Below are 15,460 nucleotides of genomic sequence, written 5' to 3' on the forward strand. Positions count from 1 at the left end.
CGACTTCGGCCTTTCGAATACAAGCTAGACACCATATGCAACATGCAACCACATATGACACTGTGAAGTTAAAGCAAGCACCTGGGATGGAGGTTCACGGCGAGCGAGATCATCAACCGCAGAGCTACGTTCCCCGTCTCCATCTGCTGACACTACACCCTTTAAAGTCTTGAAACGTGTCTGGCCTAGCCGCATACCACGCCGGAGCAACTTCTCTCTACTCTTTTCTGCTTCTGTCAAGGCAGGGTCTGAAATACCCTTGCATAAAAACACAACAGTGAGAGTATGGGTGAAGTGTGTGTAGAACTAGTGCACTGTAAAAATAGCAGATAGCAGGTGGCTGAAAATAAATGACAGGAGACATATGATAGATCCACAACATTGCATGGCAAACAAAATTAGATTCTACTCCGTATGATTTTGTAATATATGAGCACAGGAAATGCAGGTACTCCTCCGGCACACCACAACATGTGGTCCTATCAAGATAACAGTCGACTGAAAATAAATAGATCAGTCAATTTTTTTATGAACCGTCCGATCTATAAGGAACGGGCAGATGGCCTCCATCTACCTCCCGCCACTCACTGTTGACGATCTTTCTCGAACCGCCAGTGACCACCGGCCTAGACCCCTGCCTCCATCGCGCTACCCTCCCCTCGTCCTCACACCACCGCCGTGCTTGGCAGCGCCCCCAGGCCATCCCTTTAATCTCGGCCGACCTCCAGATCGGGCGCCAGCAGCTCTAGGCCCCACACGCCCCTAAGATAAACACCGAGGCGCTGCTTCCCCGGCGTAATAGGCGGACTAGCGCCTGTCACGCCGGGGAATGCTTCTGTTAATTGGGAATCAACTGACCAGGAATTGAAATCCATGGGGGCGACAGACCTCTAGCTAAGGTGAAATAGTATATGAGGAGAAACCTTGTGCATCGCGAGTAACTAGGAACATCTAGTATCAAGAAGAAGCGGTCAACTAGTGTCTTCTGTGGGATGAATACCGTGCAAGCAGACACGTAAGATTTGCAGGAATAAGGGAAGAGGAGTACCATTTTCGGTTGCCGGTGTGGTCGCCTCCACATGTCGCGCCGATCTTCTTCTTTTTTTCCGAGGAAAGCGATGTTTTGGAGGAGGGTGCAGGCTTGGATGAACCCATGGCCAAATTGTTGACTGTGTTGCCGTGGCCGTATGTCAGTGGAGGGGAAGCAGATCCGAGGTGGCTAAGGACGGCATAGAAGGAACAACTCCGGTGCGGTGGACGGTGGCGAAGTTGGAGTGGCAGCGGTGAGGCGCAGGATGGCATGGTTGAACTGGCTCGGGTACGGACGGCTCAGCCCTCGGCTTCAACTACTAGCTGTGGAGGGTGTTGCGGTTGAGGTTACGGTGGACGATGACGTCGGGGTATCGGCTCCGGCGTGATGGAGGAGGGCGGCGGTTGATGGGTGGGATGGGGTGGCGGACGGAGGACGGAGGACGCCGGGGTTTCGCGGCTGGTGGAGAGGTAGTTTTGGCGCCCACGGAGTATGAATGGGGAATCTGACGAGGGGGCGGGGGGCGCTAAGGGAGAACCATGTTTCGGTCTGGGACGCGCTTGTTTTTGGCTTTTTGAACAGATGGGACGTGCTTGTTTGAAATATAGGGAAAGTACAAACTTTACCCCCCTGTTAAATATCAGACCTACTGCGGGTCGGGGTAGGATGGTAATCCCAGGTGTCCCAAATAGTGGGCGGGAGCGATTTCGGCCGCGCGCATGTGTGCTTAGGCGGCCATTGTGTATGAATGTTTTTCGGAGGCGGTTGCATGGCGTCTAGATGAAGCTACAAACCTACCCCGGTTTAGACCTTTGGACGTCGGGCCGATAGGTTTCACGGGTCGGAGTTAGAAAAGTAATTTCCTTCTACTACCAAACATTGGTCTCACGCGGTTTCGAGCGAGTAGATGCTCTTTTGGCGCTTCGTTCGAAATTTTAAACAGAAGCATTCACATTTAGAGTACTCTTGAACTTTGAGGATTGACCTAAATAGAGAACGTTAAATTTGACCTTGTATGTTTGAAAACCTCATTAAATTATCCCCTTCTTTTTGAAATTTTGACACTTGGAAATCCTATAACTACGATTATTTTGGAATGGACGAGCTAAATTTGAATCTATTTTGTATACGACTATATATGATATTATGTACAAAACCAGAGCAAAGATTGGTGCCCCCATAACTTAGGTATGATTTACAAATGCCATGATATCGAATTCATATAATTGAATGGACTTCATGTTGCATTCAATTTTTTTAAACCACCTTAAGTTGAATTCAAATGTATGCTAGTTCATAGCTAGCTATTTATAATGTTCATTGTGTAACTTTCGTATGTATAATGTGCTTTACACACACAACATGAACTATACTAACGTTTATATTCGATTGCTAAAGCGATGCATTGTCTGGAGTTCAAAATACTAATTATGTGGATCAATTATGTCGAATAATAACATAGACATGCTCAAATTCAATAGAATCTAGATGTCTGATAGATCAATGACCGTTCCTTACGCGAATTGCAAATATCATGATCCCATCCTAATATTTGGATACAATTTATATCTTTAGTCAATGTGTACATCAGTCTTTTACGTGTAGTTTCACTCTCCATCGGTGGTCTCTCACACATGCTCACACACTCTCTCCCGAGGTGTCTTTCTCGCAGACATGCTCTCAATATAACCCTCCTTCCCTCTCGTAACCATTTACGACTGTTTTCACTAACCTTTATCACAAGCACTCTTCCTCTCACAAGCATAGACACGCTGAGGGTGTCCTGGACTAAGGGGTCCTCGGGCGTCCGGCTTGTTGGACATGGGCCGGACTAATGGGCTGTGAAGATACAAGAACGAAGACTTTCTCCCGTGTCTGGATAGGACTCTCCTTGGCGTGGAAGGCAAGCTTGGCGATCGCATATGAAGATTCCTTTCTCTGTAACCGACTTTGTACAACCCCAGTCCCCTCCGGTGTCTATATAAACCGAAGGGCTTAGTCCGGAAAGGGACATAGTCATACAGGCTAGACTTCTAGGGTTTTAGCCATTACGATCTGGTGGTAGATCAACTCTTGTAATACTCATATTCATCAAGATCAATCAAGCAGGAAGTAGGGTATTACCTCCATAGAGAGGGCCCGAACCTGGGTAAACATTGTGTCCCCCGTCTCCTGTTACCATCGACCTTAGACACGTAGTTCAAGACCCCCTACCCGAGATCCGCCGGTTTTGACATCGACAGTGGTGCTTTCATTGAGAGTTCCACCGAGTCGTCCCCAAAAGGTTCGATGGCTCCTTCAATCGTCCACAACGATGCTGTCCAAGGGGAAACCTTCCTCCCCGAACAGATCTTCGTGTTCGGCGGTTTCGCACTGCGGGCCAACTCGCTTGGCCATCTGGAGCAGATCGACAGCTACGCTCCTGGCCATCAGGTCAGATTTGGGAGCTTGAACTATGTCGCTGACATCCGTAGAGACTTGATCTTTCGACGGATTCGAGACCATGGCAGCCGCTCCCTATCCCTACGATGAACATGATTTAAATCTGTCATCAAACCATACTCAGGAAATTGCACCTGTAACCGCTCCGGCCTTAGATCCAGAGCAGACCGCACCATCCGAGGATGGGAAGCTCAACCCGCTACGGAGGCCACAGATTCCACGGTGTTGGAGCCGCACACAGACTTAACCTCATGTGATATCTGTGTCAACGGAACTCCAGACTCGTCTCCGGCTATAAGTTCTGAACCATGTGCGTCCGCGGATGCTGAGCTTGATCAGTTACCGATCTTCGAATTTAGCGCCACAGATATCTTCCGCACTCGCCCTTAAGAAATGTGTTAAACTCATTAAGAAATATGTCCTTAGTGGGGGACTCATAGCCGAATTATATCCGGTTTGAACTGGAGGCTGACGACGGGGAATTTCGCTTCCCACCCGCCACCCACTACATAGCCACTGTCGAGGATTTAACCGACATGCTCGATTACGGCTCCGAAGACATTGACGGCATGGACGACGATGTAGATGAGGAGCATGGCCAAAACACGCCGTTTACCGGACGCTGGACGGCCACTTCGTCGTACAACGTATACATGGTGGATACACCCAAAGAGAATAGCGGCGAGGACAAGGAAAAGCCAGTCCAGGACGAGCCTCCCAAGATACAACCAAAGCACCGGCGTCAGCGGTGCCGCTCTAAATCCCACCGCAGCAAGGACAACAACACCGGCGCAGGAGAGGATCACACTCCGGACGGTGCCGAAGACAGAGAAGATCCCGACGAACAGGACGACCGGGAAGACGTACACGTTAGCCCTGAGGAACATGCCATACACGAAGACTCGGAGGATAGTAACTATCTTCCGCTCTCCGAGGATGAGGAGAGGCTTGGCAATGAGGATTTCATCGTGCCTGAGGAACCCCTCGAACAGGAGCGCTTTAAACGCCGGCTAATAGCCACTACAAGGAGCCTAAAAAAGAAGCAGCAGCAACTTCAAGCTGACCAAGATCTGCTCAATGATAGATGGACCAAAGTCCTAGCAGCCGAGGAATACGGCCTTAGTGGCCCAGCTAATAACTATCCGAAGCGCAAATTGCTACCTCAGTTCGGTGATAAGGTGCCGGTGCCCATACCATCATCACACACCGCGGCTAATCAACCACAACGCGGTCACGGCAACTCAAGACGAACACCAGCCCGCCCCACCTCACCATAAAGGCAGAGGTAAAACAGCTCAGGGTTATACATATGACCTCCGGCAGGGCCTGGACAGCAGAGCAAGACATACTAGATCGATCTACGAATCACGAGGACGTGCCCCGACGCACGTCGACGACCATCTACTCTGTCGCGACAAGCCTAGACACGCCCGGGCCGGAAACCACAGATGGACTCCATCAGAGCTACGTCGCAGTGTGGCCCAATATAGAGGCGCCGCACATCCTCTTTGCTTCACAGACGAGGTAATGGAGCACGAATTCCCAGATGGGTTTAAACCCATGAATATTGAATCATACGGCGGAACAAATGATCCCGCGGTATGGATCGAGGATTTCCTCCTCCATATCCACATGGCCCGCGAAGATGACCTTCACGCCATCAAATACCTGCCATTAAAACTCAAAGGTCCAGCTCGGTACTGGTTAAACAGTCTGCCGGAAAACTCTATTGGCAGCTGGGAGGACTTGGAAGATGCCTTCCGCGATAACTTCCAAGGTACGTATGTCCGGCCACCAAATGCCGATGACTTAAGTCACATTGTCCAGTAGCCCGGAGAGTCGGCCAGGGAGCTCTGGACTAGGTTCTTAGTTAAAAAGAACCAAATCGTCGACTGTCCGGACGCGGAAGCCCTAGCGGCCTTCAAACACAGTGTCCGGGACGAGTGGCTTGCCCGCCACCTCGGTCAAGAAAAACCAAAATCCATGTCAGCCCTTACCGCCCTGATGACCCGCTTTTGCGTGGGAGAAGATAGCTGGCTCGCTCGTAGAAGCAATAGCACTGGCGATCCGGGCACTTCCGAAGTCCGAGACGGCAACGGCAATCCACGGCGCAGCAGGCACGAACGTCGCAATGATAACAACAAAGCGCGCGACACATCGGTCAATGCTGGATTCAGCGGTCCCAAACCCTGTCAGCGGAAAAAGCCATTCAAGGCAAACAGATACAGACCGTCCAATTTAGACAAGATATTGGACCGGCCCTGCCAGATTCATGGCCACCCTGTTAAGCCAGCTAATCATACCAATAGAAGCTATTGGGTCCTCAAGCAGGCCGGCAAGCTCAACGCCGAACACAAAGGGAGGAGGCCGCCCGGTGATAGCGACGACGAGGAGACTCACCAACCAAATATCGGGGGCCAGAAGCAATTTCCCCCCGAGGTAAAAATAGTGAACATGGTATATGTGACACACAACGCTACAAGGGAGCAGGAGAAGCACCCCCTCCGGTCCGAAGATCATACTACGGCGACCCCAGCCGAAGAACAAGGCGGTCTTATCAAATCGCATACCTTGTCGGCCCTTAAGCCACCGGTCTCCAATCAACAGGATCGACCAATTCCGGAGCGGAACTAGCAGTTCGGCTTCCGCCGCCCACCTCTTATACCTGCGAAATCCGTACCGCGCATACATAACTATGCACTCAAAATACCTTGGGCATCGGCGGAAGCACAATACGGACGGGCCTGCAAGCACTCCCATAACCTTTGTTTCTGTTCTAATTACTCTTTCCTTTTCATTATCCTTTACCACAGGTGACACAAAGGCTAATCATCTCAATGGACTCCATAGGAGTTCGGATTCATACACTCACCTAAGGGCTATTTCCATCAAGGAATCCCCTCACCGAGGACAGGCGGCGTAGACGTGCAACAAGAGGTCCAAAATAACTTTTTGCAGACCGCACTCTTTATTTCGAGCCTGTAATGTGCCTTTTTCCTCCGCCTTCGACCTCGGGCATAGCTGGGGTTGCGGCTTTGTTATCTATAATATAAATATTGGCATATCACTCAGGTCCCAGTGTCGGTGTCAAAACCGGCGGATCTCGGGTAGGGGGTCCCGAACTGTGCGTCTAAGGCGGATGGTAATAGGAGGCGGGGGACACAATGTTTACCTAGGTTCAGGCCCTGTCGATGGAGGTAATACCCTACTTCCTGCTTGACTGATCTTGATGATATGAGTATTACAAGAGTTGATCTACCACGAGATCGTAGAGGCTAAACCCTCACTACAAAAAAATACACTTCCGTGATGATACGTGTTTGTCACAGTAGGTCGCGTTTTTTGTCATGCATGTACATCCATGACGATTTTATGATAGAATCAAGATAGTCATACCTGTGCTGTCATAGAAGTGTTCCATGACATTACCAAAATTATCATCATGGAAGTGTCCACTTCCATGACGATAAATCGCGCGTCACAGAAGTGCTTTTGTCAAGGGTGACCGACACGTGGCATCCACCGTAACAGAACGCCGTTAAGCTATCGGGTCGGGTTTTGGATCCGGAACCCGTTAACAGCCCCGACCAATGGGAAATTTCCACGTGTAAAATTCTTATTGGTCGGATGAAACACGTGTCAGCTCGTCAGTGGGTCAGATAGGCGCCTATGATATGTCGACACGTGCCACGGCCCACCACTGGCCCATTTAGCTTACAAAGCCGGCCCATTTGACTTGGTCAAAAGTTAACGGGCTGGCCCATGAAAAGCCTGTTAACGGTCTCTTCGCAAATAGCCCATTTTATGGCCCGATAACTCACGGCCCGTTAGGCCCTAAAGGAAATCGGCCCAACAACGTCATGTGGGCTGTCGAATATAACACCAGCCCATTTCACTTTCGGCCCATGTATGGCCCACGACGTCTTTCGGCCCATATGAGGCCTTCGTATCTTTCGGCCCTTTTACAGGCCCGCGGTGACTCTAGCCCATAATGAACAATAATTTTCTTTATACCCGTTAACAGCCCGTGATTTACACGGGCCGTTTCCAGCCCGGGTTAGCTTTCGGCCTATTGACGGCCCATACGTTCTTGGGCTCCTTTTCGGGCCTCGATTACTTCCGGCCCGTTACTGGCCTGTTCCCCTAATGGGCCAAATTCGGCCCATGGCAAGAGTCGGCCCGTTACTGGCCTGTTCCCCTAATGGGCCAAGTTCGGCCCATGGCAAGAGTCGGCCCGTTACTGGCCTGTTACCCTAATGGGCCAAATTCGGCCCATGGCAAGAGTCGGCCCATTTCTGGCCTGTTAACCCGTTGCGCCGTTTCCAGCCCGTCCTATATTCTGGCCCATTAATGACCCGTTATGCCTGTGACAAAATTAAGCCTTTGCTGTCCTACGTCCTGTTAACGGCCTGTTACCGTGATGGGCCGATACCAATTACGCCCGATTACAGCCCATGTAGACCCATTTATCCGACGGCCAGAGGCCCACCGATTACAGGCCCATTTATCGACGGCCCGTAGGAGACCCATGGATCCTACGACCCATATATGGCCCATGGTAGTTGCGGCCACTAGCAAACGAGGGAAAAAGAAGACTAGGAAATAAATAAGGCCGAAACTAACGCTAGGCTATCAAGGCGATTGCACAGATTACATCCACTCGGCATCAAAGATCGCCACCTGTGCAAATATAGGGAACACCCAACACTATACAAAAATGGCTTGCTGTTTTCTTTTGCCGGTGGTTGCACGTTAAGAATAAATTTTGTATCGCACCAAAACAAATTACAACTATATAACAAAAGGAAGGTTGGCATAAAACTTAACAGTCTAGCAGATAAATGCACCACCAGAAGTTCAGAAGCTCAGTTCATTTGACCTGACTGTTACGTTTTCATGCTATATTGTCCGATGGAGCACCATAACCCTCGCCTTCATTTCCCCTAGGCTCCTGAACAACATAGCAAATGTCTGATAGTCTGGTTTCAAAACCATGCATAACTTCATGACATTGAGCAATGTTTCTCCTTGTTTCACAAAGGTTCTCTGTTAGGGAATGGACTTGTGTCTGGAGCGCAGATACAACATTGCTTTGAGCTTGCATATCTTGATCATGAGGCAGTTTGGACGATATTGCCTTAACAACCAACCCAGTATTACGCAGGAACGTGCTTTTGGCACTGTTAGTGGACAGGTATTGACCCACTGCAGCAAGAGCTGACATTGCGGTTATAGTGCCTCGCCACCTTCAGAAGGTGGCGGTTCCACCATTTTTTCCATAGCTCGCTGAAAAGTTGAGGTTTTACATTAGTAGTACCAGAACAGAAGATATTAAGGAGGCAGCAAAACCAAACAAAATAGCTTTGGTCTATATACAGAACTTATTCTGGTGAACCCATGTAAAATATTAGTTGTATTTTATTGCAAAGTACATAATAAAACCAGGTTCCAAACATATGACCATGTACCATCGCTAATGTATTGTCTATTTCTTCACATTGTATTGAGGGCTAAGGATAAAGAGACGAAGTTTATAATACGGTAAGCATAGTATGACATCATTCATATCACAAAACAACTGAGAACAGACAAACAGGCAATTGTAACATTGTGTGGGCAAGTCCAGCACGGAACTAGATTACGGGTCAAGATCAAAGGAACATCACTCCTCTCTTCTAAACCTTGTAAGGTGCAATGATACGCTAAGACAATTGTGTATAAAATTGAAAAGAGTAATATACATTGGCTGCAAACCATGCAGTTCAAGGCACAAGTCAGAGTAAGTAGTAGTTAAAAGGCATGAGGATTAAGGACTTACAACAGCGGCTTTGACTGGTGTAGTCATGCCCTTCTTCTTGCCGGTGTGACAGTCCTTGAAGATTTCCACAGCATTTGGTTCAGGTAATTTTTGTCCTTGCGGGCTTTCCTCTGCATTTCGAACAAGTCAATATAGATCTGATAATATGGTATAGCGCAAAGAGTGAAACGGCAGCTAATTACAAGAGCCTCGCAGTGTGCAATATAGCTACGAGATCCTGTCGTCTGTTGGAATTTCACTTTCGTACGGTTGGCCTTGTTCTTTGAACAGTTCACCTACAAGAAGATAGATTTGTGTGGCACATGCGTAAATAGGACTTCAACATGTGATCTGATCACATATATATAATGTACCTGATACTTCGGATCAGACCAGTGTTTAACAAGGCCCCTCCAGTCTTCATCCGATATATTTTCCACTGGAGATGTTTGGGAAAGTTCACTGTTAGCCTTGCCTTCAAAGTGAGTTTTCCTCAAGTTATACTGATACTGTCGCAGAGCAGACTTGAAAACATGGGTGCAAGCTTGTCTGGTTGCATCATCTTGGCTATCCAACTTGAACCTCATCTGTTGAAAATTATGGGAGTCTCATTATCAGCAACCTAGAAAGTATGGGACAGAGAAAGACGATATTACTAGTTTCCATACATAACCATACTTACAGATAAATGGTTGAGGAAGGTGTTGAACTGGGTTTCGTCTTTGTCATTCCTGTACTGCATCCATGTTGGGAGGATATGTACATGACACCTAACGGCAACTGCTGCCTCTGATACTAACTTGGCTGACTCTGTAGCATCACGTGGCCTTTTAAAACCTACCTCAAAACAGATCTCCATTCTTCCTCCTCTAGATTTAGTTAACCTATCGAGCATTATCCCTGATGTTTGTTTCCTCTTGCGCCTAGGTGCTAGTCCAACAATGAACATAGGAAGTGTTAGTGTACATCAAACTGTGAGACTACATATAAAGAAGCATGCAACTGTAACTTGACTCCAGCAACTACCTTCTTGTTGTTGAAGCTCACAAGGTTCATCTGATATTGCCAACTCGTCTTGTGTCAAGAGTGCTTGGGAAGTAGTGTCAGGTGGCAAGGGAGCTTGGGAACGTGCTGCTAGCTCAGTTGACGCACGAGTAAGTCGTGCAGCTGGTAGTACTGTGGTAGGTGTTGCAAGAACTAGGACTGTCTCTGCTTGTTTGGTGGCAGCTATTTGTTTCTGTTTGGCTTTTTTTGCAACTCGTGTAGCATGGGATGATGTGTTTGTAGAATTTTCCGCTGGACTTTGACCTTCTATTGCACCATCAGTACCAGCAGAATCTGCAGGACTCATCCGCTTCTCATTCCCTGCCATTCTATGTTTCTTCCTCTTTCTCTGTGCCATGTTAAGTCAAGCCAACAAGAAAAACGAATAACAATTAGTTCTTTAGAACAAATTGATGCGTGATGCAGATGAACTGAACTTTGATGTTAGAGAGCCACATGATAAGAGGATGTAATATGTATGAAAAACAGGACGGAAGAGATAACCAGAACTATGATGTGTAAACTAAGAAGAAGACATTTCACCAAATTAGAAGCAATGCAATGGAAGGTAGACACCATATGAAAGATGCTACAAATATCGCTCTGCCAAGTTAACCGTGTCTCATCATAAATGGCGTTTAAACAAATGTGAAGCAGTACAAGAAATAAATCATATGCAAGATGCAAACAACATCACACTACCATGTTAGAGGTGTCTCGTCAATAGTGCCATTGCATATTCAGCATTGCATATTCACAGCTTATGATGTGTAAACTAAGGAGAAGGCATTTCAACAAATTAGAAGCAATGAAAGCTAGACACCATATGAAAGATGCAACGAATATCACTCTACCAAGTTAAAACTGTCTCGTCATAAGTGCCATTTCAACAAATTAGTAGTACAAGCTAGAAAAGAATGTGAGATGTAACCTATATCACACTCCGAAGTCAAACGTGTCTTATGATAAGTGATTGTTGCAGGTTACACAACAGTAGTAATTTGATGTAAGAACATGGTGTGATAGACAGCTATTGTATGTTCTAGAAACAGGAACACGTGTCTTATTCAAGTATAATGTGTAAAGTAAGCAGATGGAATTCAACAAAATTAGAAGCAATACAAGCTAGACATCACACATAACATGCAACCACATATAACAGTGCCAAGTTAGAGGGAGCACTGGTGATGCTGCACTAGGGGAGACGTGCTCATCATAAACACAACTTTGTTGAGTGTCTATGCATGTGTTGTCTTGGAAATCATCTTGGGGGTGTGGAGGAGTAGAAACTATAGAGGCCCTCCGTTCGGAAGAAGCACCTTTATCCGTTGCCTTGCTAACTTCCTTCCGCTTTATTGATTTTGAATTGTCAAGTAAAACCAACAAGAAAAAGCAATAAAATTCTCTCTTCAGAACTCATTCATGCATGATACTGACAATCACTACTTTGATGTAAGGCAAACACATGACACCAGGATGGAATATGTACGAAAAACAGGACAGCATGGCATGTTCACAACTGTTTGTGTAAACTAAGCAAAAACCATTCCAGCAAATAAGAAGCAATGCAAGCTAGACACCACATGAAAGATGCAACCAATATGACTCTGCCAAGTTAAAAGTGTCCCATCATAAATGGAATTTCAACAAATTAGAAGCAGCGCATGCTATAAATCATATGAAAGATGCAACTAATATCGCACTGCATATACTAAAGGTGTCTCGTGAGGTTGATTGATGCGGGATACAAAAAATCAATAGTTTTATGTAAGGACATGCTTAATAGACAGATGTACTATGTACTAAATACAGGAAGGCATGTCACATTAACAGGTATAATGTATAAGCTAAGCAGACTAGCACATGCAGTTTAACCAGATTGGAAGAATTACAATCTAGACACCATATGCAACATGCAACCACATACCACGTTGCCAAGTTAGAGCAAGCACCTGCGATGCTAGTGTAGGTGAAATGCTGTAATCAACTACAGAGCTACGTTCACTATCTTCATCTAGCATTTCTTTTTCTTTAGAATCATGTCGGGAGGCTGACGCTGCATTCTTTAAATGAGGAGTAGTCCCCTTGCCTGTCTGCCTCGTCATAAGTGATTGATGAGGGATACACAAGAACATTAGTTTGATGTAAGAACATGGTTAATACACAGATGTACTAGTATGTACCAAAAACAGAAAGGCATGTCATATTCAAAGGTATAATGTGTAAGCTAAGCAGATGCAATTTAACCAAATTGGAAGCAATACAAGCTAGACATCCGGCTGGAGTGGTGAGCATGATCATCTAGGACCTGAGAGCCTGGTGGGAGGCGGGCTGCTTCGCCACCATCGCAGCTTTTTAGTTGGCTTCCAGGTGATGCCTATCTTTGTTGGGCTTGTCACTGGCTCGGCCAGTGCCCTGGCCAGCTATTGGTCTTCTGGTGCTCACGGGATGGTGGTTCATGTAAAAAAATATCTTTCCTTATCTTACCGACTTCGGCCTTTCGAATACAAGCTAGACACCATATGGAACATGCAACCACATATGACACCGCGAAGTTAAAGCAAGCACCTAGGATGGTGGTTCATTGCGAGCGAGGTCGTCAACTCCAGAGCTACGTTTACCGTCTCCATCTGCTGACATTGCACCCTTTATAGCGCTGTAACGTGTCTTGCCTACCCGCACACGAAGTTGGAGCGACTTCTCTCTTTTCTTTTTGGCTTCTCTCATGGCAGCAGAGTCTGAAATACCCTTGCATAAAAACACAATAGTGAGAGTAAGGGTGAAGTGTGTGCAGAACTAGTGCATTGTAAAAGTAGCAGATAGCAGGTGGCTGAAAAATAAATGACAGGAGACATATGATAGCTCTACAACATTGCATGGCAAACAAAATTAGATTCTACTCCGAATGATTTTGTTATATATGAGCACGGGAAATGCAGGTACTCCTCCAGCACACCACCACATGTGGTCATATCTAAGATAACAGTCGACTGAAAATAAATAGGTCAGTCGATTTTTTTAATGAACCGTCCGATCTATAAGGAACGAGCAGATGGCCTTCGTCTACCTCCCGCCAGTCACTGTTGACGATCTTTCTCGAACCGCCAGCGACCACCGGCCCAGACCCCTGCCTCCGCCGCCCCGCCCTCCCATCGACCTCACACCACCGCCGTGCTTGGCAGCGCCCCTAGGCCATCCCTTTAATCCCGGCCGACCTCCAGATCGGGCGCCAGTAGCTCTAGGCCGCACACGCCCCTAAGATAAACATCAAGGCGCTGCTTCCCCGGCGTAATAGGCGTACTAGCGCCTGTTACGCCGGGGAATGCTTCCGTTAATTGGGAATCAACTGGCCAGAAATTGAAATTCAGGGGGGCGACGAACCTCTAGCTAAGGTGAAATAGTATATGTGGAGAAACCTTGTGCATCGTGAGTTACTAGGAACATCTAGTATCAAGAAGAAGCGGTCAACTAGTGTCTTCTGTGGGATGAATACCGTGCAAGCAGAGACGTAAGATCTGCACGAATAAGGGAAGAGGAGTACCTTTTTCGGTTGCCGGTGTGGTCACCTCCACATGTCGCGCCGATCTTCTTCTTTTTACCGGGGAAACCGATGTTCTGGAGGGTGCAGGCTTGGACGAACCCATGGCCAAATTGTTGACTGTGTTGCCGTGGCCGTATGTCAGCGGAGGGGAAGAATATACGAGGCGGCGAAGGATGGCGTAGCAGGAACAGCTCCGGTGCAGTGGAGGGTGGCGAAGTTGGAGCGGCAGCGGTGAGGCATAGGATGGCATGGTTGAACTGGCTCGGGTACGGACGGCTCAACCTCGGCTTCAACTACTAGCTATGGAGGGCATTGCGGTTGAGGTTGCGGTGGACGACGACGTCAGGGTATCGGCTCCGGCGTGATGGAGGAGGGCGGCGGTTGATGGGTGGGATGGGGTGGCGGACGGAGGACGCCGGGGTTTCGCGGCTGGTAGAGAGGTAGTTTTGGCGCCCACAGAGTATGAATGGGGAATCGGACGGGTCGGGGGGAACCATGTTTCGGTCGTGGACGCGCTTGTTTTTGGCTTTTTTGAACAGAAGATGGGACGCGCTTGTTTGAAATTTGGGGAAAGTACAAACTTTGCCCCCCTCTTAAATTTCGGACCTACTGCCGGTCGGGGGTAGGATGGTAATCCCAGGTGTCCCAAATAGTGGGCAGGAGCGATTTTGGCCGCACGCATGTGTGCTTAGGCGGCCATTGTGTATGAGCGTTTTTCGGATGCGGTTGCGTGGCGTCTAGATGAAGCTACAAACCTACCCCGGTTTAGACCTTTGGACGTCGGGCCGGTAGGTTTCACGGGTCGGATTTATTAGAAAAGTAATTTCCTTGTACTACCAAACATTGGTCTCACGCGGTTTCGGGCGAGTAGAGGCTCTTTTGGCGCTTCGTTCAAAATTTTGAAACACAAGCATTCACGTTTAGAGTACTCTTGAACTATGAGGATTGACCTAAATAGACAACATTATATTTGACCTTGTATGTTTGAAAACCTCATTAAATTATCCGCTTCTTTTTGAAATTTTGACACTTGAAAATCCTATAACTACGATTATTTTGGAATGGAGGAGCTAAATTTGAATCTATTTTGTACATGACTACATATGCTATTATGTACAAAATCAGAGCAAAGATTGGTGCCCCCATAATTTAGGTATGGTTTACAAATGCCATTATATCAAATTCAAATAATTGAATGGACTTCATGTTGAATTCGATTTTTTTAAACCACCTTAAGTTGAATTCAAATGTATGCTAGTTCATAGGTAGCGATTTATAATGTCCATTGTGTAACTTTCGTATGTATAATGTGCTTTACACACACAATATGAACTATACTCACGTTTATATTTCGATTGCTAAAGTGATGCATTGTCTAGAGATGTGGATCAATTGTGTCGAATAATAACATAGACATGCTCAAATTCGATAGAATCTAGATGTCTGATGGATCAATGACCGCTCCTTACGCGAATTGCAAATATCATGATCCCATCCTAATATTTGGATACAATTTATATGTTTAATCAATGTGTAGAGCAGTCTTTTACGTGTAGTTTCACTCTCCATCGGTGGTCTCTCACACATGCTCACACACTCTCTCCGA

Source organism: Aegilops tauschii, chromosome 6, assembly GCF_002575655.3.
Source record: "Aegilops tauschii subsp. strangulata cultivar AL8/78 chromosome 6, Aet v6.0, whole genome shotgun sequence".
Classification (NCBI taxonomy): Eukaryota; Viridiplantae; Streptophyta; class Magnoliopsida; order Poales; family Poaceae; genus Aegilops; species Aegilops tauschii.